At 44.9% G+C, this 21,007-nt stretch overlaps 1 long non-coding RNA gene across 3 annotated transcripts; it reads left to right on the plus strand.

The window, feature by feature from the left end:
• The first annotated feature begins 17,190 nt into the window (after positions 1 to 17,190).
• On the plus strand, positions 17,191 to 20,729 carry LOC132249191 (uncharacterized). 3 transcript variants are annotated; one of them, XR_009460578.1, is made up of 4 exons: positions 17,191 to 17,347; positions 17,633 to 17,736; positions 18,596 to 18,764; positions 19,814 to 20,729. It is a non-coding gene; the product is annotated as an uncharacterized LOC132249191 (long non-coding RNA). The 3 variants fall into 3 exon arrangements; XR_009460576.1 differs by lacking the exon at positions 17,191 to 17,347 and having other exon boundaries at positions 17,404 to 17,736; XR_009460577.1 differs by lacking the exons at positions 17,191 to 17,347; positions 17,633 to 17,736 and adding an exon at positions 17,748 to 18,060.
• Positions 20,730 to 21,007: the final 278 nt, after the last annotated feature.

A 21,007-nucleotide genomic window follows, 5' to 3' on the forward strand; every position in this document is an offset into this window, starting at 1 on the left:
TGGCAACAGCACCTATAACTTGTAGGCTTCTTGGAGAAAACAGGTACTTTTAAGTGGGTTATTAGCAACAAGAGATTTTCATTTTTACCCTCAATAGGAAAAAACTAGTCCTTTGGATGTGCCAGTTGGGCTATGTTCTCCCTGCCACAGCTGTGTTGCTTGGGGAAATCGGGTATTAATGCTTGGTCTGGTTAGCTAGCTAGCTGTTTCAGCCCAGAGCTGCATGTTATCCAGTTGAATTGTTTTGTCCTAAGTGCTCCTGCTTTGGCAGGGACTGCAGAGAGCAGCTTGAGTGTGAAGTGAGTTTCAGCAGGCCTGATCCTTCAGACTCAGAAAAATAAAATGACACGTTTCAATCTGTGACCAAAGGGGCATGTTTTAATTCACTTCCTGTCATCCTTGTCTAGTCAAATAGTGCTGATAATGCTATATGGGTGACACTTCCCAGGGCTCTGAGGTCTAATGGAGTCCTATTGGGTCAGTTTGTCAACCCATCACCTCTAACAGGTCAGGATTGGACCCTGCAGCATGTTTTCCAGTGCCTATTATTCCTTGTAGCTCACTAACTCTGGAAAGAGAGGGCTAGGGAAGACACACATCCATCAGACAGCTCATATAAGAACCAGGGCATGGATTGGACCTGTGAAATTTTGAAAGGAGCGTTATATACCTAGATGGAGCTTTTTCAAGAACTTTTTGGGTGGCAAAATGTAAATGATTGACCAGCAATCATCAATAAAAAGCGTTAGCTTATAAGATTATTACTGGGCCAGACTGAACCCCCACAAAAGGGAGATGTCTAAACAAAATGCACTTTGATTCACACAGAGAACTGATGCCAAGATACCCACAAAAAACAGCGTGTGCGTGTGTCCCACATAGTACAGGGGTGCATTAGAAATGCTTAAGAAATAATGTGCATCTTGCTGTTTCCCCCTCCCAGGGAAAAAGGAATGGAGAACAAATCACCATTGCATAGCTTGTGGCCAGGGAGAGTGAGGAAAGAAAGGGGATAGCTTTCTCCGTTTTGTGAATGGATGTGGTTCAGTTTAGCTCACCTCGCCTCTGCCCTACCCTCATGCCAGTCAGTTCACCTAGCGATTCCAAAAAGCCAGCCACGTTCCTCTATCCCCTGCCGCAGCATCCTGTGCATCAGGATAAGATACATGCATCCTTTGTCCTATTCAACCTGAACTTTTCATGCCCAGAGCAAATAAATTATATGCTTTACTTCTATAGGAATATTGCTTTTCCTAGTGTTCCTACTTCCCTTCCCTTATCTTTCCACTTTCCTTTCCTCCTTAATTATTCTAGGGGTTTCCCCCCCATTTATGTTACCCGCCATCATGAGATTATAGCAAAATGCTACCACTGCTGGAGTCTTCACAGCTTGGTGACTCAACCATCTCTTTTAGGGGTCTGCCCAGTTACTATTTCCACCTGGCAGCTCTTAGCAAGGGACAGCTCTAACATTGCACAGGGCACTGCATCCACACGCAGTGCAGTGTCTGTACTGCATCGGTACAAGGTAGGACTCAAGAAATGATTGGACATTTAAGGGGTATCCTCCAGGGCTACATTCACTAGAATAAAGGACTATGCAGTATTTCAGCTCTCAGTCTTCTTCCTGATCCTAAGCAGTTATTCTGGTTGTGCAAAGGGTTTTACTATAAAATCATATGAGACAGGTAATCCTTGATGCCCTAAAGCATAAGTATAAGGCTGGAAGGGACTTTGAGCATCTGATGACTTGACTTGAAGTGATCTTCAGCTCATGGAAGCTGGTGTTATACATGCATCAAGTCAGTGCCGAGACTGCACTGACCACTGGGGCACCTATGATGTAACAATAACTTTCCTCAGTTCTTCCCAGTCTTTTGCAATTCTTGTAAAATCAGGACAAGCAGGACCGCCAGCATCAAAGACTGACTAAACCTTCCTCTACTCCATCTGCCCAGAGTACCCTGCAGGCTGATGGTGGTAAGGTTGTCAGGCCTTCTTGCTACGTGTTCAAACCATTGCATCTTTCTTTTTCTTACAATTTCAAATAAGGCTTCACATTTACCAACTTCTTGTCCGATTTGATCTTCCACAGACTCATTTGTTCTGTGTGCAGTGTAGGGTATACATTGCAATGCAGTGCTTCTGAAGACTTCTAAGGTCTCAATTCGCTTTCCCAGTGCCCTAGTGAGTGTCCAGGTCTCGCAGCCATACAGAGTTGTTTTGTTACACACACAACACACTTACAATACATACATATAATACACACACGCCCACACACACTGTCTCACACACACACACTTAGAAGGCAGGGTAGATTTGCACCTTATAGACTAACCAAAGGGCCTCTAAGAACAGTCCATTTTGCTCTTGTGCATGGGGTTGGAGTAGGTGACCTTTAAACTGTGCCAAAAATGCCTGTCTAGGCTTTTCTTGAAACCCTCCAAGGAAAGAGTGGGACAAGCTGCCTAGGGACACCCTGAAGTCTGTCTTGCTGCTCTGATGGTTAGGATTTCCCCCCGCCCACACCCCTGAGGTTTGTTTTAACTCTGCTTTGCTGCTATTTAAATCATTGTCTCATGTCTTGTGCCCTGCAGAACGGGGGAATTAAACTTTTCCACTGTGTGTATGTAGCAAAACCCCCAGTTTTTCTTTCTTTTTTATTTAAAAATACACGCCCTCCCCTTCTCCTAACCATTTCTGACTTTCTCTCTGCCCTCTCTATCCCTTATCTTAGCTTACCTAGTATTACTTGTAATCACTTATACTCCCACATTGTAATAAGCCCCTTTTTATAAGAACTTATATTATAAATAGTGTTCTCTTCTGTTTGTATTGATTTTTACTGTTTTATATTGTATTATATTGTATTCCTATCATTTGTGCATTGATTTTTATTGGTTCATATTAACATTGTATGATTTAGGCCTGCAATGTGGGTTGGAATGAGTGATGTCAAGTATCCATTTTGTGTGTCAGGTTCCCATCTTGTTCCCATGCCCTGTTGTATAAGTATGTTGTAACCTATGACACATACCTACCCCTCCTTTGTAAATTGGTTGGGTCCTCAAGTTGTTGATTCGGTCATTCAGAGGGAGCTATTTTTTAGACCTACTGCCATTGTCTTCCAAATCTTGAGCCAGGGAGTGTCAATGCATGGTGATGGTTCCTGAATGAATGGGGATGAATGAGGGTGCTTGAGAGACAAAGACTGCTGCAGAAACCAGCCAACTCACTGTTACAGACACCTGAAATTGTATGTCCTCGCCTGGAGTGCACATGCTCAGTAGACCAGGGGCTGACCCTTGCCTGGGCATGCCCCCTGCCACTAGTGTCATAGGAGGTCTGCCCCTATAAAAGGGGGCAGTGAAGATAGACCCAGTGGGACACCCTCTCCTTCTGGACCAGCACCATGCCACACCACCTATGCACCCAGAGGCCCTGCCGGCGACCCCCCACTGGACAACACCTTGCTGGAGAAGACCCCAACTGGCCATCGAGGATCAACTCACGGCCTGGATAGGTAGCTGTCACCCCCACCCTCTCTTCAACCAAGGACTTAAATAAACCTGTTAGACTCAGTGGAAGGGTTGGAGTCTAGGTAGGGAAGAGAAACAGAGTCCCTTTCTCCTGCTGGCAGTGTGTGTGTGTGTGTGTGTGTGTGTGTGTGTGTGTGTGTGTGACCTTAACCTTCCCCCCAAGTACCCCAAGCACACATACACAAACCACCCACCTACACACAGGTGAATTTCTAACTTGGATGGTACTGTGTGTGTGCATGTGTGTGAACTGGTGAATATACATATATTTGTGTGTGTGTGTGTGTATTCACCAGTTCATACACATGCACACACCATACCATCCAAGTTAGAAACTCACCCGTTTCTATCTATCTATATCTTATATATGTCATCGTGTGTGTGATATACAAATTAGTGATCCATGTGTGTGTCTTGGGTGTGCAGGTATTGAAAATTGATTTTTGTATAATTTTTGGTGTGTATAGTGTATAGGTGCTTGAATTGGTGATAGGTGTACATGTGCTTAGATTGGTAATCTTGGATGTGTATGTGCCTGAGTTGGTAGTGTGTGTGTGCGTGTGCCTGGTGGGGGTGTATGCACCTAGAGTGTGTGTGTGCACCTAATTGATTTTTGTGTGTATGTATGTGCAATTATACTCTACACCCTCCTGTCTAACAGCGCGATATTGAGATCCTGAGCATTTGGCCTGACCCCACAGGGCAACATTTGTTTTATTATGGCAGCCTTTCAGGTGTTTGAAACCTACTGTCACGTCCCTCAGTGTCTTTTGTCCACCTTAGACCAACTTATTTCTTTCAGTCTTTCCTCATGTGGCTTGCAATCAAACCCCTACAGCCTCTCAATCACTCGCCTCTCCAGTTTCTCTTAAAAAGCAGGTCCCCGAACTGCACACAATGCTCCAGCTGAGGCCTGACCAGTGCTATGTAGGGCTGTGTTGTAACCTCCTGTCTTCTATATATGAGGATTCTGTTACTGCAGCCCAAAACAATATCAGTTGTCAATGTGATGCAGTCACCAAAAAAAAGCAAATGCTGAGTTATGATCCAAGGAAATTCCCCAATCCTTCACAGCGCTGTTGCTGCCTCAACACTCCCCCACCTCCCCCGCTTTGAAAGTGTGCATTCAGTCTTTCTCCTCTATGGGTAGTGCCTTACATTTGTCATCATTGGATTTCATTCCATTGTCTGTCTATAGCTAGTTCTCCTGTTTATCCAGATCTCTTTCAGCTATGATCCTATCTTCCAGCATGTCTGCAAACCCTCCCAGGTTGCGGGTATCTACAGCCTGTATCAGCAAACCATCTCAAACACTGTATTAATCATTTGGATGCAGGCAAACAGACCCAGAATAATGGCGGGTAAGGATGTGTCTCTCGGCTGGGCCCATCCTTATCAAATTGTCACAGAGCAGAGACTTTGGGGAGAGACAAAGGTGGCTTTCTGCCACAAAGCCAAGGTCCTTTTAAGGGGGTTCCCCTCTAGTTTGAATTGGAGATGCTCTCCTGAATTTCACTGTTGTGGGGAAGCTGCTGATAGAAATGGCTCCTGGCTGGTACCCAATAAGAACATATAGTCTGACCAGTATGTGGCAGTTCTTAAGTCCACCTTGCCCAGTCTCGTGTCACACAATGGCAGAGAGTGTATTCTGGAAGGGAAAGTAAACTAGGTCTGACCAGGGTTGTCCCCCTCCCCAATTTTTCATCTCTCACTTGCAGCATCCAGCATTGAAGATCTAGGAAGTTGTGATTCAGAGGCTGTATCCCTAATTCCCATGCCTGGGTTTCCTTTACATGCAGCTCTCTCTATGCATAGCATCTCCACAGGCTTTGCAGTGACACTGACTGCATAGTCAGTGCAGTAGTAACAAGCTACTGCACAGTAAGCATCTTGTGTAGACATGGCCTGTGGTGTCCTTTCCCTTGATATAGCATCGTGGAAGACTCAATTAGGTCACAGAGATGGAAAAGTGCACACTTGGAATGGCTTCAAATAATATAGCTTAGAGTTGTGTGGCAGCTGGTAGAAGCAGCAGCAGCTCCTCCTCCCTTTTTGAAGCCTCTTCAAGTCAGCTTCTATCTACATCCTAGCTGCTGGCTCCCAGAGCAAGTCACCATTAGCCTTGTCTTGTATAAGCTCACTACTGAATTGTTTGATTCAAATCATTGCACTTAGCCTTTCAGAAAGGGCTCTGCTGTAAAGAAAACCCTCTTCAAGTTTTCAGAGGTGACTCATTGCTATATACACCAATAGTAAAACTTCTTGATGCCTATGAGTTAGGCCTGGCAGTGGAAAAGCAACTGAACCTGAACTCTCAGGACATCATTGCATTGTCCAAAAGGGCTAGTACAACATTTGGGTACATAAAGGCGGCATGAGTCCTTTTCAGTGGTCGTGTCTACACATGTGCCCCTAAGGCAACGTAAGGCATTTTAGGTCACATTGTTTCCCCTATTTAAGGTGCATTAAGGACGTGTCTACACATGCTGACTTAGGGTGATCTGGCACTACATTTGATACCTGCATAAAGCAGATATCACATTTAGGACTGATTAGTTAAGCACGGTAACCCATGTGTAGATGTGTATGGCGCCTTAACCCTATGTCCACTGCATGGGCCACGGGCAAGCCCAGGGCTGCGCACTGCCACCAGGAAGAAAACTGCCTTGGGGTGGGTTTGAAGTAGTAAAATGCCTCACTGCCGCCTAGGATTCAGGGGCCCTGAGAAGCCGGTGCTGGGGCTCCTGCCCGAGAAAGCAGGTAGCTGGGACTGCATTTGACCCCAGTGCCCAGCACGGCTCTCCCTGCTCTAGCCGGCTCACGCCAGGCAAGATATGACCTGCATGCTAACATGCTGATAAATGTTTTCTTTTCCATGGTAACCACTTACTGACTTCCTAATTCACAACTCTTGGTTTCAGGATTGATTCACTGTAATGCTGCCACAAGCTTCTCTGTATGAACAGGGATCCTTTCATGATAGATGGATTTCACCTTGGGGCAAGCTGGCAATATCTCCATTTCTGGCACACCTAAGGGATTCTAATCAGGGGGACATTTTAATTTCTAGGGCACTAGTTCCCAATATTTTTAGATCCAAGGCACTCCTCAATAGATTCAAGGGACCACTTGGAAAATGCCAGCTCTTAGTTTTAACTTGTTTTCTGACTACAGAAAATTATAGAGTGATTCTTTTGTTGCAAAGAACTTACAAAGCCCAAAACAGGGCAGACTATTTTTATGAATACCCATTTGAAATCTCTGGGTTGACTTTGTGCATTATGTTCGCACACCTAACATTGCTAACACTGCGTGGCACCCCACAGCACCCTTGAAAAGATACCAAGGCACCTTAGAGTGCTGTGGGACCCCAGTTGAGCATCACAGCTCTAGGGGCTTCATAGGCTTTTCCGCAAAGGCTGCAGTGGGGATGTGCTACATTGGTATGTCCTTTGTCTGCCTTGCCATGCCCTTTCCTTGGTTCAGAGCTGCCTTGGCCATTGCGGGATCTCTGACAGCAGCTCTAGGCAGACTTTCTGCTGCCAGGGCCCTTTCCTATAAAGTCCATGTCAGTAGCAAATTGGTCCAAGATCTGCATAGATTGAAATGATACCTCAGGAGCTGTGTATCTTTGGGCACCTTATCTGAAGATAAAGGAATGAGTTTGAAGCTCTATGATATGGATGCATCAGGTAGGCTGCACTGACAGATCAATCTTCTTCATCTGATTAGCAAAGATAGACAAGCCTCTCATACCAAAAATAATTGCAGTCGCCATCTTGTGTCGTCAAATACTTTCGGTTTCGCTTAACGCTTGTTTCGCTTCACGCTTGGTTTTTCAGGAACCAATTAAGAACGCTAAGTGGGGGTTGCCTGTACTTCCAGCTCTGACAATTCATCATGTAGAAGTATAATGAGCTCTATATGGATCTTTACCTTGTGATTGTTACCTCAATGTGAAAACACTCTTTTTTGGTATGGGCATAATGGTGAATTGGGGGCACCTATACACGTGCCCAACATGTGTAATTAGAACGCGTTGAAGCAGGCTCGATTAATCAAGTGCTAAAATAGTGCACTCCAGCAGTCTTGGTGTCACGTGTATTCAGTGTCCCTGTGCTTCAAAATGGCAACAGGGGCACTTTAACTAAATCTCATCAAATGAGCTTTAGTCAAAGTGCTCCCGCTGCCATTTCGAAGTCTAGGTCACTGAAGACACAAGACGCTGTGAGTGCTTTAATTAGAGTGGCTCTTGGGATCCTCCTCACCCACCCCAGAGCACATGGAAAGACACCAGGATGACTAAACTGATTTCAGTTTCTGCCTGACTGAGATCAGTAGGACAGAGATAAGCCAGTGCCAAGTTTCAGCCTGCTTGAAGTCTGACCTTTTCTTGCCTTTTCTGATCTCCTCCTCTTATAGTATATAGCCTCATCTTGTTTGCCTGAATTTACAGAATATCATGCACATATTCCTAAGAGGGAAGGGAAACTGTTGAATATGATTTTAAAAGGAAGTGCCCAAAATCTGATCTTTTCTCAGTCAAGATGTGATTCTCCTTGTGGAAAAGAGGAAGGATGGTCTAATATTAGGGTGCTAGCCTGAAGTTTCAAAACCTGGGTTCAGCTCCCTGTTCCATCATAGACTCCCTGGGACAGTCACTTAGGCCCAGACCTTCAAAAGTGTCGAGGTGCCTAACTTAGTTGAAGTCTTAAAAATCAGTGGGAACTAGGTGCGTTGATAGAAAGTGATACCTTTAAGGATGGAGGTCTTAGCCTCTGCATACAGATGGAGAACTGAAGTATATCAGGATTAATAGCAGTGCCCTAGAGAACAAGATGCTGAGGTGCTAAACTACTCTAGTGGGGGGGGGACATATGCAGAATTAAAAGAGAGAGAGAGAGAAAGAAAGTCGACTCTAATCCAGAGTGTTTGGAAAGGCTGGAAGAGTTAGCAGTAAATTGATGTTGGTGCCCATCTCCCTGGACTTCCCCGATGTGGCCTGAATTAGGTTATAGCCACACAGCTGGAATTTATGTTATAGCCCAGGGGCTCGTGCTTTGTTTATTGTTTAAGACTGATGGTTTGGGTGAGGCTATTAGGGGAAGGAGGAGGCCTCATAGGGGACCCACGGCAGCGTGGGGACCCCAGCACCAGAAGGGTGCAGCATTTGCGGGTGCACCGACCCTGGCGCCAGAGAGGGCGTGGCATTTGGGGGTGCACTGACCCCAGTGCCAGAGAGGGTGCAACACCTTGCACGGCTGTGGAAAGCCCAGGCGCCAGAGAGGATGAGGCACTTTGCAGGGCCGTGGAGGGCCCGAGCGCCCGTGAAGGCGCAAGGCGAGACAGGGCCACGGAGGGCCGGAGGAAGACCAGGGGGCCAAATTGTAACAAGGCCCAGACCGAACAATGTCAGTTCTATCTGCGAGGCTTGGGGCGTGGTAAAGGGGTGGTTGGAGCCACACATAGCCTGTAAGGCTAGGGTGCCCTGAAACACCCATTGCAGAATGGGACCCACAAGGGGTCCAGGAGCCCACAGGGTCAGAGAGTACAGAAAAACCGTGTCCAAGATAACATAAAGGCAACCTCCCATATATATATATATTTTTTCCATCAAAGACGTGGTAGGCGAGAATCAAGGGTGACCATTGAGCCAACCTGGCACGGTAAGGGGGCCTTGGGAAGATCATGGCCATCCTACAGAACCCCGTCCCAAGACAAAGTGGTGCATTGGCCAGGAACTAAGGCCGTGCACAGGGAAGGGACCCGTGTCCCTGAGAAGGGAAACGAACCTTTGGGGCTAGAACAGGAATTGAGGGATGTTTATAGAAAGGCACTGGTACCACAGCCCCAAAGGGTGAGCGGAATGGGAAATCACTGCTGCCAGAGACTGTATGGGGAGAAGCCTTTGGGCCCCAACCAATAAGGGAGTAAGACCAGGTAGCTATGGCAGAGGCAGAGGACATAGAGGCCCTGAAGCAAGAGAATTTCACCTGGCTATTATGGGTAGATGAGCTGCAGGAAAAAATGGCATGGTTGGAGTGGGAGCTAGAGGTAGCCCAATCCCAGAGAGAACAAGCTGAGGCAAGGGTCGCCGCTTTAGAGCAGCGGGTACAAGCAGGGAAAAAGGAAGGAGGCTTCAAAGAAATCAAGTGCCTGATTGCAGCAGAGGTGGAGAAGACTCGAGCACTGGAACGGCTCATGGCAGATGAGGCCAAGAAGAGCAGACAGCGGGAGGAGAAGCTGCAAGAGATGCAGAAGGAGATGGCTGAATGGAGGAGTAAGTCTCCTGAACCCAGTATGGACCAGACAGTAGAACAAAAGGAGGTACTACAGAAGCTGGAAATATCAAAGAGCCTCATAGGAGTCCTCCAGAAAGAAATCCACAGCCAGGTGGACCAGATAGAAGGCCTGCATGAGGCCCTGGAGATCTGGCAAAAGCGATGCTTACGGGCCGAACACCAGGTCAAAGAGCTGTGAGAAAAGCTAACAGAGAGCCATACCCAGTCAGAAGCAACGGGGAAAGCTATAGCAAAAGAAGTGGAGAAAGTGAGAAGATACATGGCGAGTCATGAGGCATTACAAGATCAGAAGCAGTCCCTTAAAACAGAGGTAAGAGCCAGACCTGAGGAGTGTACGGAGTTGCGGGCTCAGTGACAAAAGGTGAAGGGAGAAAAGGACCAACTATAGGCCGAGAATACTGGGCTAGGAAGCTCCAGGAATGAGAGGGGAGTAGAGCAACGGGAAAAGAATACAATGACGGAGGGACCTCCCGAAACAGATTTTATGAAAATGGGGGAAGAAAGTATCCCCACAGTTATCAAGTCCCTGGAGCAAAAATGGAGTCGCTGGGTAAGCCAGTATGTAGAAGGAATGAACCACTTGGGAGAAAAATGAGAAAAACTTGCCAGCAGGTATGATTCTGGGATACTGACAGTGCCAAAACAGGCACAGCACATGGAGGTAGATAAGGGAAATTTGGCAGCTTTGCAAGAAAGTGGATGGTTCAGGGTGAGCAGCAAGAGCAGAGATCCAAGCTACCACGGCCACACCCAAGAGGGGCAGCATCCCAGACAAAAGGGCCAGAGACCAAACATGGCCCAAGCCCTGACATATAGCAGACTAGCTATAGGTTTTGAAGGGGAGAGAGCAGCAGAAGCCTTAGGTAAAAGAGGGGCCCAAGGGCCTGAGATGAGGGGAAGGGGCTAATACTCCAGGGAAGCTAGGGGGGAAATAGAAGTACACCTCCGCCTCCTGTTCCAGAGCTGCCGGGTGACTAAAGAAAGGCCGAGAGAAGTCCAAAACGCATAGCCTATAAAGCTAGGGTGCCCCAAAACACCCACTGCAGAACGGGACCCACAAGGGGTCTAGAAGCCCATGGGGTCGGAGAGTACAGCAAAACCGTGTCCAAGACGACGTAAAGGCAACCTCCCATATATATATATATTTTCCATCAAAGACGTGGTAGGTGAGAATCGAGGGTCCCCATTGGGCCAACTTGGCACGGTAAGGGGGCTTGGGGAAGATCACAGCCATCCTACAGCACCCCATCCCGTGACACATGACTATTACCTTCTGCACCATTGGGAGGATTAAAGCTGGGGGGTGGTTTTTTTCTGACCTTCCCACGTCTTCATTGTCTTGCATTCTTTGCCTTGCTTTGTCAACAGCAGAAATACCAATATTTAGCTCATGATATAATCACAGATTGAAGCCACCCTCATCTTCAATGTGGAAGGAATGACTTCAGCTTGCTAAGCTCCAGCTGGCCCCTAGGCTGAGGATGGAGCCTTGTGTGAAGGCTTCCCTCCATATTGCAGATGAGTGATCACAGACCAAAGCTGCGGGACCCACGTGTATTTAGGCCTTTTGGCCAGTCTCTGTCTCTGTGCAAGGTCTCTGGGTAGCTATGTAACAGCTCTTTTCATTGGAAAATTCTGCTGACTATGCCATTTTTAATCAGAGAAAACCACGAACCTTGGTAATGAGGTATCCTCAGCACAACTGTAATACAAACAAACATTTAAATTCTCTGATTAATAGTCATGACTATAAATGTAATAACTATAATAGATTCTAGTGCAGCTGAGCCCCTGCCACTCCGGCCGGGCTCGTCCCGTCCCGTCCCGTCCCAAGCAGTAGACACTTCTATTCACAGCAGGAGACAGCACAGCTCTATTAAAAATCACTGATTCTTTTATCTCAACTGACTGCTGTATGGTAGGTATAATTAAACTGGGCCCAGTACTGGCAACTTTACTGAAGTTGAGCATTTTTGCTCTTCCCCAAGCAGTCCCATTAAACCCAGTTGGACTGCTGGCAAAACATGTTCTAGTCATTGCAGTTAAGAGTGGCAGAACTGGGCCCTCCGTGTGAAGTAGGGGAGTGGTAATTAGCAGCAGGAGGACAGACCATCTATAGAAGTGTGTAGGCTTCACTCTTTCCATGCAGAAAAGCAGTCATCTGCTTCTAGTATTTAACTCTTTCAGAGAGGCATAAGCTTTCATAGATGATGGCCTACTTTGTTAGTCTCTAAGGTGCTGTTCGAGGCGGGAGCGTGGCGGAGGCAAGTGGGGAGCTGCTGTGGGCTGGAGGCAGAAAGCAGCTCTGTGGTAGCAAAGTGGCCTTAAGGAGTAGAGAACTGGCTTCCACCACTCTGGCGAGAGTTTGTGAGAGGCTTCGGAGCTTGTGTCACACATGTTCAAGTAATCATTGATCCTCGTTTATGATCGCCTGGGATTCGTAATGGTCATTGGGCATCAGACCTGCGTCCCAGCCCTGCTAAATGTGTCATGAGCAGGGATCCGGGTTTTCCATTGCCCATGGAAAAATGGAGAAAACCACGGATTCCCTGTTTTTATTGGAGAAAACGTGGCTTTCCCTTTTTAGCAGAGAAATCCAAGAGCAATTTTTAATCAGAGAATTTGCCATTTTTAATCAGAGAATTTGCCATTTTTAATCAGAGAAAACCAGGAACCTTGGTAATGAGGTATCCTCAGCGCAACTGTAATACAAACAGGAACATTGTGACTAGGAGGGGGAAGTTACTCGTTTTTTCTGCATGTCCTTTCATAGCATTTGATGAACTGAGCTTCAGCTCACAGAAGCTTGTGCTATATTATATTATACACACGGACACACATTTTGATTCGTTGATAAGGTGCAAATTTGGCCAGCCAGGCCCTGAAGGCAAGCTGGATGACAAGCTCTGGACAAGACCCTTAGAGGCCAAGTTAAGGGAGGAGAATTTATTGAAAACCCCAATTAATGACAGCTTAATTTTAACAAATGTAGCAGGAAATATTGACATAGTTTCCAGGGCCACTAATGAGGACACAGTGAGCATGAGCAGTAACATTGCTGTTGGACTATGTGCTGTCTCCTAGCTTTGAATAAGTTATTCAAATAAGAAATTTCTTTTCCCTCACAGCGTGCATAGCCCGGTTTGCGTGCTGAACCAGGTCAGGATTTGACGGTGTCTGTCGTACATAAGCATTTAAGTCGAGCCGGTCTCCTAATGCAAGCACAAAAAGGAACAGCACTATTGCTGTGTATACAACCCTAACCCTGGCAGCTCCCACATTTTCCTTTGCAATATTACTGTTCATTTTACAGGAGCTTCTGTAAGGAAACTAGACATAATGCAAACACCAGGCACATTGAGAATGCATGTCACAGCCTGACTTGGGGACTTGCCAGTGCCCAGCATCCCTATTAGCTACAGTGGAAGGAGTTACTCATCATCCTTGATGGTAAATTAAACCAGTGTTTCCTTCAAACAAGGATTGTCTTCTTGCCTCCATCTGGCAGCAATGGGTAAGCTGTTTCCTTAGAAAAGGGCTTGGATGGGAAGTGGTCTAAACACAAAGAGGATCCATTTCTCACCCTGGTCCCTCGCTTCCCCTAGAAAGAGGGCTGAGTTTCCTGCTGCTCTGCAATCAACTCCAACATGTGCAGATGCTGTTTGCACCATAACAGGTGACAACCGAATGCTCCTACAGCTTATGGAAAAGTCATCTTGCCATAAGCTTTAAAAATACTGCAGCCACTTGAAATGTGGTATATGTATGATCCCCCTCTCAGCTTTGATCTCTTCTGTCCTCCTTCCTTCCTATCCTCCTTTCCTATGTGAAGGACCCTTACAGCACCTGTGGCAACTAGCAGCAGTAGGTAAAAGAGCAGATGTATATGCCATCCAGGCAGGTTGTCAGAGCACGGTATCTATATGTGCCTGGAGTCTTTAGCTACTCTGAGGTGCATTACAAAGTCATCCCATGTCATCCCCTTTGCGTCTTTGACAAGTTCCCCATGTGTATTTTTTACTTGTCAATCAATAAGAAAGTACTGGACAATCCTTGCAGCTGTCCTGTCCTTGTACTCCATCCATCCAGCCCTAAGGGGCTTCCCTTCTTGACATTTCTCGCACTGTCGAGTCAAATGTATTCAGAACAAAAACCAATTTATCATGGGACTAGGTGCCTCAGGGGATTGCAGATGAAAGAGCATATCTTCCACCGCCAGAACTCAGGTTTGAAACCAGCCCACATCAATTGTAGCTGGAGGTGCTTACTTTCTAATGGCTTCAAGACTACATGCTCAATTTGGTTGCTGGTGGAAGCTTGTCTGCATCACAAAAACCTCAGCACCAAGTCAGCAAAAAGGATAAGGAACAGATGGAGAGAGAGGCATCTCCCTTCTTGCTCCGGGAGGTTTACTGTGTTGTGTTGACATGGGGTAGTGAGGCATGCTGGCGTCCGCACCGCTCCTCCGTGGGCTGAGCCAGGCCTACAAGTCCCTCAGTCCAGCACCTTTCATGATTACTAAAACATTGGCTCAAGGAGGATGGACATGGTTGTTAAAGTCCCAAGAAACCACAGCAGCTTAGTCCATCTCCATTAACCACTCCTTCACCTCATCACTAGTTTGAGAAGAAACTGCTCAAAAGCCTCCCTCGGAAGTTTTTCCAGCACGGCTCCTCAGCAAGAAATCCTTGCAGAAACTGTGGGGAATCTGATTCATTTCATTTCATGCAAGTTTTTGGTTTGCCTCGTAAGTGAGTACATTTTAAAGGAAGAGAGCTGCTGGTTCCTGGCTGCTAAACACTTCCATCGGTAAATCTCTCTGAAGGTCACAAAGCAGCGGGAGAAACTTAGACATGCCCACCGGCATTTCAGAAGACAATACATATAATTTCTCCAGGGGGAAGTTGAGAGCAATGCCAAAAGGAGCCGTCTCCAAGAGCTGCCTGTCCGTCGCGAGGAAGCATTGATTTCAGCAATGAGGCCAGCAGGGAATGGGATGCAGCTGAATCTGGAGACGCAGAAGGAGATCATTTGAGAAGCAAAGCATAGATGTGCCTCCGCACAACAGGGGACCAGTTTGTGGGAAATAAAGAAACAAGAGTTTTCAAATGCCACCCTTCGTTTTGGTCATGTAAGATTTGCCCCGAGCTTTTGCACTGTGAGACGTAGGACGTAAAGCAGAACCATTTGTGAAAACCAAATGGACGTGTCTTCAAAGCTGATAAGATTGCACTGCATGGGCAATTTCTGCTGTGCTCGTGGTTTTTCTATTGGGAAAACATTGGAGGGCTCTCCCTCCTGCATTACATCTTTCTTGGCACGAGGAACAATGCTTTGCCCCATTATGGACATTTACAACTATTTGTTTCCACATCTACGCTCGTTGGCCCTCTGTCCTGTCATATTAGTTCATAAACTGAATGAGTTCAGTTTTAAAACAATTCAGGTTCTTTGCCTCTATCACTTAGCTCACAAGACGATACCAACATTTCGTTTCTCTGGTACTTAGCGTTCTTCTAATTTACAATTTGATTGTTTTCATCACCAGTCCGTAGCCATTTTATCCTGTGCCCTTCTTCAATTTTTTTTTGGCTAGAAAACTTCCCTCTCTAATTTTCACGATATAGTAGTAAAAAATACTCACATCCCCTCCTGATGATCTTTGGTATTCCCCTACACAAGTCAAGCTGCTTGAATCTTCTTTCATACAAGAAGGTCTTTGCTCTCTTAGCCATCTGAATGACCTTTTTTCTGTACTTGTTCCAGTTTAACTTTTTTTCTGAACTTTGGTGACCCCAGTTGCAGGCAGTATTGCAAATGGAGGGGGAGAGGGGTCTTACCTGGCCCTTCTGCAGCAATACTAGTACGTCCTTGTCTTTGTTCTGTAAAGACAGTGGGATCCGGGGGGCTTTGCTCATCCCCACAGCAGTTTGTCACAGCACGATACATTAAATGGACTCGATTTTGCCCCTGGGATAACTCCTTGCCCAAGCGGGCGTCGTTCTCTTCAGCCCCTGACCTGACATCTCACAGCTCCAGTGGGGGAAACTTGGCCAGTTTATGACATCTTTACCCTTGGTTTGCAAAATATAGCAGACCTGTCATTACCATAGGAAAAACAAATACCCATAGTTGTTGATAACTCTGAAAAATCACTCTTTCCACAGACATGTCACAAGGTATGTAAAGCAAAACCCACCCATATCTTTCTTATGTAAGAAAGATCATTGAAGAAAAAGTCATTTGGAGGCCAGATATAGAAATAAAGTAGAAAAATCACGCACTTTGACCAGAAAACAGTCCCTCAGGGAGTTTTCTCAGCATTTCCAGGGACCTGCTTCCCTGCTTGCTCTAACAGCAAGGACTTGGCACCAAGGCATAAGGTTTTTAAATGCACTTCTCATCAAATATTTACCACATAATACAAATACTAACACCAGCATGCTACTTCACTAACCCTGGGTGGACAGGGACGGCTCCTTCCTCACCAAAGCACACCCTTACGAGTTAGCTCTCGCTGGTCTTGCCCCCCAGCAACGGAAGGAAAAGTTTTTCTTTTTCCAGTGTTTAATATTTTGTGTTTTGTATAATCTTTCATGACTCTTACCCTTGTTTTTTGTGGTAGGAAAAAAGGAAATTGAAACAGTAGAAAATAGCAGTGGCAAGTCAAATGCAGAACTTGACATGACATTAACTCAGTGTTTTATTTGGCAGCTAGTTTAATTTGGGTTTTGGAAGAAATGATTTTTTTTTGTTTTGTTTTTATTTGTTTGGGTCTGCTCATTAACACAAAGGTTTTACAGGGTCAGGGTTAGTCGGAAAAAAATGGACTGCCTGGCGACTGCGTATAAAGAAAAAATGGAACGATATTTTTTCCTTCCTAAACGTTCAAGTACGGTAGTAATAATATTGACTTGTATCAGTACAGGTGGAAGCTTACCTGGCTAAATATACAGAAGCGGGTTTTCAATAGGACGTTGAGCGCTGGTTTTTAAAATGGTAGTGTAAGAGCCAAAGATGAAATGGAGCAGAAGTAAAATTGAGGGATTGTGTTCACTGCTTTTCTGGTATGCTGTACTTCTCAAATACAGCTGTAGTCTTCGAAATGATGAATATTAAAAACTGGTTTAGTTCCTGTCCAGAAGTCTTTTTAATAAGTAAGTGTTGACTCAGCTTGGATCATATGCAGTTGAGGCAATGTCCTTTCTTTGTCCCTCATAAAAAGTTACTAACCAAGTCTATGCCCGGTGTTATGCCTACAGCATTATTCTCTCTCTTACACAGAGCAGTCATACATTTTAAAGAGGCACAATTGCTTTTTCTTGGTTTAAACCTGCTGTGTTGTGTTGGTATTGCCTTCTAGGAAAAGAAAGTAAAGAAGGGAGGAGAAAACTAAGAACAGTTTTAATAACATATGCATGGGATTTGTAATGCCCCTTGATAACAGAAAACAAAGTTCCTTAAGCTGATAAGAATGAAGGGATGTCACCAAAAAGCAAATTTCAAGTAGGAAAGACTTGAAAATAACTTTTAAAGAAATGAGAAGAATGTAAATGCATGTGCTGACATATGAGGTCTCTTAAACTTTCTGAAGAAACCGTTAGTGGTTACTTTTAACGCTTCAAAATGGTGCTGATATTCATACGTGTTCGGTGATGCATTTTATTGTACACTTTCAGGCTTATAGCAGCATTTCTAATAACCATTAAAGTAACCATTTCATGCATAGCAGGAATGTGGGGAAAAACAAACTAAAAACCGTTAATGGAGGAAAGTGCGTTTTGTTTGCAGGGAGCTTTATATACGACTTCTCTACTGGCTGTGAATTAAACCCTCGCATTGGAAATGTTGACCTCAAATACTTCTGCGAGTTACGTCCAAGCTTAATTGGCCGGGTGAGTTGGTGTCTTTCCACTTGCTCAACTTTAATAAAGTTTTAATTGTGGTAGAAGGGATATGTAATAGTAAGGGCTTTGTTAAATGCTCATAGCAAGAGTTTTGTATGCTGACTGTATAGTAAGCTGGCGAAACAGCACGTAGCTTCTTGCTCTCTGCTCTGCTCTATCACCTGCCTCTGCGAGTATCCTTAAATAAAGCTTTGCAAGAGTGAAAACAACCGTGAGTACGTCCTTTGTTCAAGCGCAGGGAATCGTCTGAACCCAGTAGTTCATCCTACAGGATATAACAGTTGGAGGATGGAAAAAGTATGCAAAACAAAGGTCTGCTGAATGCCATGCAACTCTTTTTATCCTCGTGGTTTTATAAATCTCGATCAATTAAAATTTAGTGCTAAATTTTAAAATTCTAAAAGTTAAGGATAGACCATGCTTGCTTGCTAATTTATTCATTTAAAACTAGGATAGCTACTAAGTAGCTTCTTAATAAAAAATGGATTTTTAACATCACTTGAATTACAGTGTAGTAGAAATAAGTGTTTTTAATCTTAAAAGTCAAGCAATTTAGATCCAGAATTTAAGTGTATGTGAAAAACTCAGAGTAAAGAAAATAACACTGCTTTTTCAGGTGGTTGTGGACTTGGCAATGCTGTCGGCTGAGATGAAGAGACATAATCAGAATGTGCCATCTTTGTCAATGATACTGGTTAAAAGTTTTCAACTTCTGTATGTAATGGATGCTCTTTGGCATGAGGGAACTGCCAGACCTTTTCCAATCTGTAGCGCTTTCGGTTAAATAGCTGACAGACAAGTATACTGATGCTCAGTGAACTGTACTTTTCTTCCCCAATCTGTCCAGGAAGCTATCTTGACGACTATGGACATTACCCATGATGGGTTTGGATTCATGCTAGCATTTGGAGATCTGGTATGGGTTCTGTTGATAGAAAGCCTGTCGGCTGAAGATAAAGTCGGTCATCCAAACGAGATTTCTTGGCTTGCTGCTTCTGCAATTATTATTCTAAATAGTAAGTCATGATTATTTTAGTACTAATTTTTTATTTCCTTTTTTCTGAGCAACAAAAGTGGATGAAAGATTTCCCTGGCACTCAAGTAAACCTGCGTTCAATAACTTGGTGAGTTGTTCAGTCTCAGTTCCCCGTTTGCTATAACAAGGCTGGTTATATTACTTTCATTTGCATTTGCATACCCTACAAGTTGATGCCACTTACAGCAGTTAAAACAGGGGTAAGGTGTAATAGCTATCCATTTCTAGCATTTAGATTTGGATATATAAAAACAGGGAAGTCATGAATTACCTAGGATGTTGTTTGGCTAAGGAAGTAATGCAAATAATAAACTCTCTCGCATTATAAAATGGTGCTAAGCAACTTAGCCATTAGGTTAGTTAACTCTTTTAGCGTTGCCTTTTTTAAAATAATTGCAGCTATACAATTCAAAAAATATATCCGCTGCCCTGCCCAAACCCTCCCCAACCAATCCTGTACATTCAAATCACTCTGGAAAAGAACATTTGTTCCTGTTTTAATTTAATCTAAGCAAAAATGAGTTGCTTGCTGAGTAATACATTTCTAAATACCCTTTTCTAAAACATGATATGCAGGGCCTGAGATTTACATTAAAGGGGGAGGGGGAAAAAAAACCCAAACAGGGGCCTGACATTGTGGCATGCAGATCATCCCTCTTCCCACTAATTATCAACTGCTTTGTTTGTTTGCTCTACATGGCCCTCAATTAGTGGCATGCTGCTAATATGTTAGCATGTCATTTTGTTGCATCTTGTTTTCCCAAACAAAAACTTATTTGTAGGGCTGTTGAAGAAAGGGAGAAATTAAATTTGAAGAAAATAAATTTAATGTGAATAAACTTGATATGTCTACTTCTCAAAACCTGCAGCCTGCATTCATTTTCCTTTTTCAGTATATAGGTTTCTCTCATTTTGGGGAGAGGCTGCAACTTACTTCTATGTTCCTTCCTTCACCTACCCCTCTTGGGGTGAGGGACAGACATCCCGTGAGAAATCGTCCTTATACTTGCATGTATGCTTTGATTCTAGACATGAAAAGTGCTAATTGGTGTGCTATCCCATCATGTGAAAGAAGCCATGTATGAGGGACTAAATCCAAGACATTAGGACACCAGTAAAGGAAGTATCTGAAGGATCTGATTATGACAACGGATTAGTCTATGATAAACGTGTAAGAGTGTAAAGATTTTTCATGTATGGTTACATAGAATAAGATGCTGCAATGCTGCAATGTACCTTTCCTTGGTTTGGTACCAAGGACGGGACTGCAAGGCTATGAACATCATTTGGATATTGGTGACTCTGGGGCCTGCAGGTAGAGGACGCGTGCAAAAGACAGTGTGCTGTGCACAAAAAGCCATTATTACCTGTGTACCGTGTGGAAATTACCTGTGTGTGTTGTGGGAAAATCTTGAGTGTGGTGTGCAGAGAAAAGGAAATCTTCACCTTAGAGCTCATGTGTGTCAGAGAGCCTGAAAGGGCTGGGCTGCATCTGTGGGCGCACCTGGGAGGTGGCTGAGATGGCCTGAGAGGTCGGAGGGCCTGAAAGAGAGAGGTTGCAAAGTGGGAAAGCAACCGTGTCTACCTGAAGGATGGCTTGTGAGCAAAGTCTCCAACATTAATAAGAGCGTGGATTAACATCACTAGACTTGAAGACTACATCATCAACGCAGAGATAGAAGAAGACTTGAGGGTCGTCCTGGCTTGTTTTCTTCTAACCCCAGTCATACGACCTCTTAGTCTTCCTAGGGAAATAAATATCACCCATCCTTTCCTGTGTTATAGTCTGTATATGTCTGTATGGCCCCCTGCATATAGCAGTGCCAATAGTAGGAATGTATGTATATACACTTAGTACAGTAAATTGTTTCCAGGGTAAGTAATAGGTTTTGGTATTTTTTAGTGGTTGCTCATTGTGTTTAATAAACCATTTTAATTCCTTAAAGTTTCAATCCATGTGTGGATACCATTACCAGGGGGGTGGGGGTGTCGTGGGCTGCTTGGGGCTCCCTGCCCTGCTGCCCTTCTCCGGGGTGTCTGCAGCCCAGCAGGCAGCACCCGGTGCCAGAGAGAGCGCTGCGCCACAACCCCATCCACTGACGCTGCGTCCCCTTTGGGGTCGTGACCCGCAGTTTGGGAACCGCTGGATTAGATCCCCATTGGCTCCATGGGGCATCCCAGGTCAAGCTGTGCTCACTGCATTTCCCAGCCCCAGTATAGTGG

The sequence above is a fragment of the Alligator mississippiensis genome, chromosome 1 (genome assembly GCF_030867095.1).
Source record: "Alligator mississippiensis isolate rAllMis1 chromosome 1, rAllMis1, whole genome shotgun sequence".
NCBI classification, from domain to species: domain Eukaryota; kingdom Metazoa; phylum Chordata; order Crocodylia; family Alligatoridae; genus Alligator; species Alligator mississippiensis.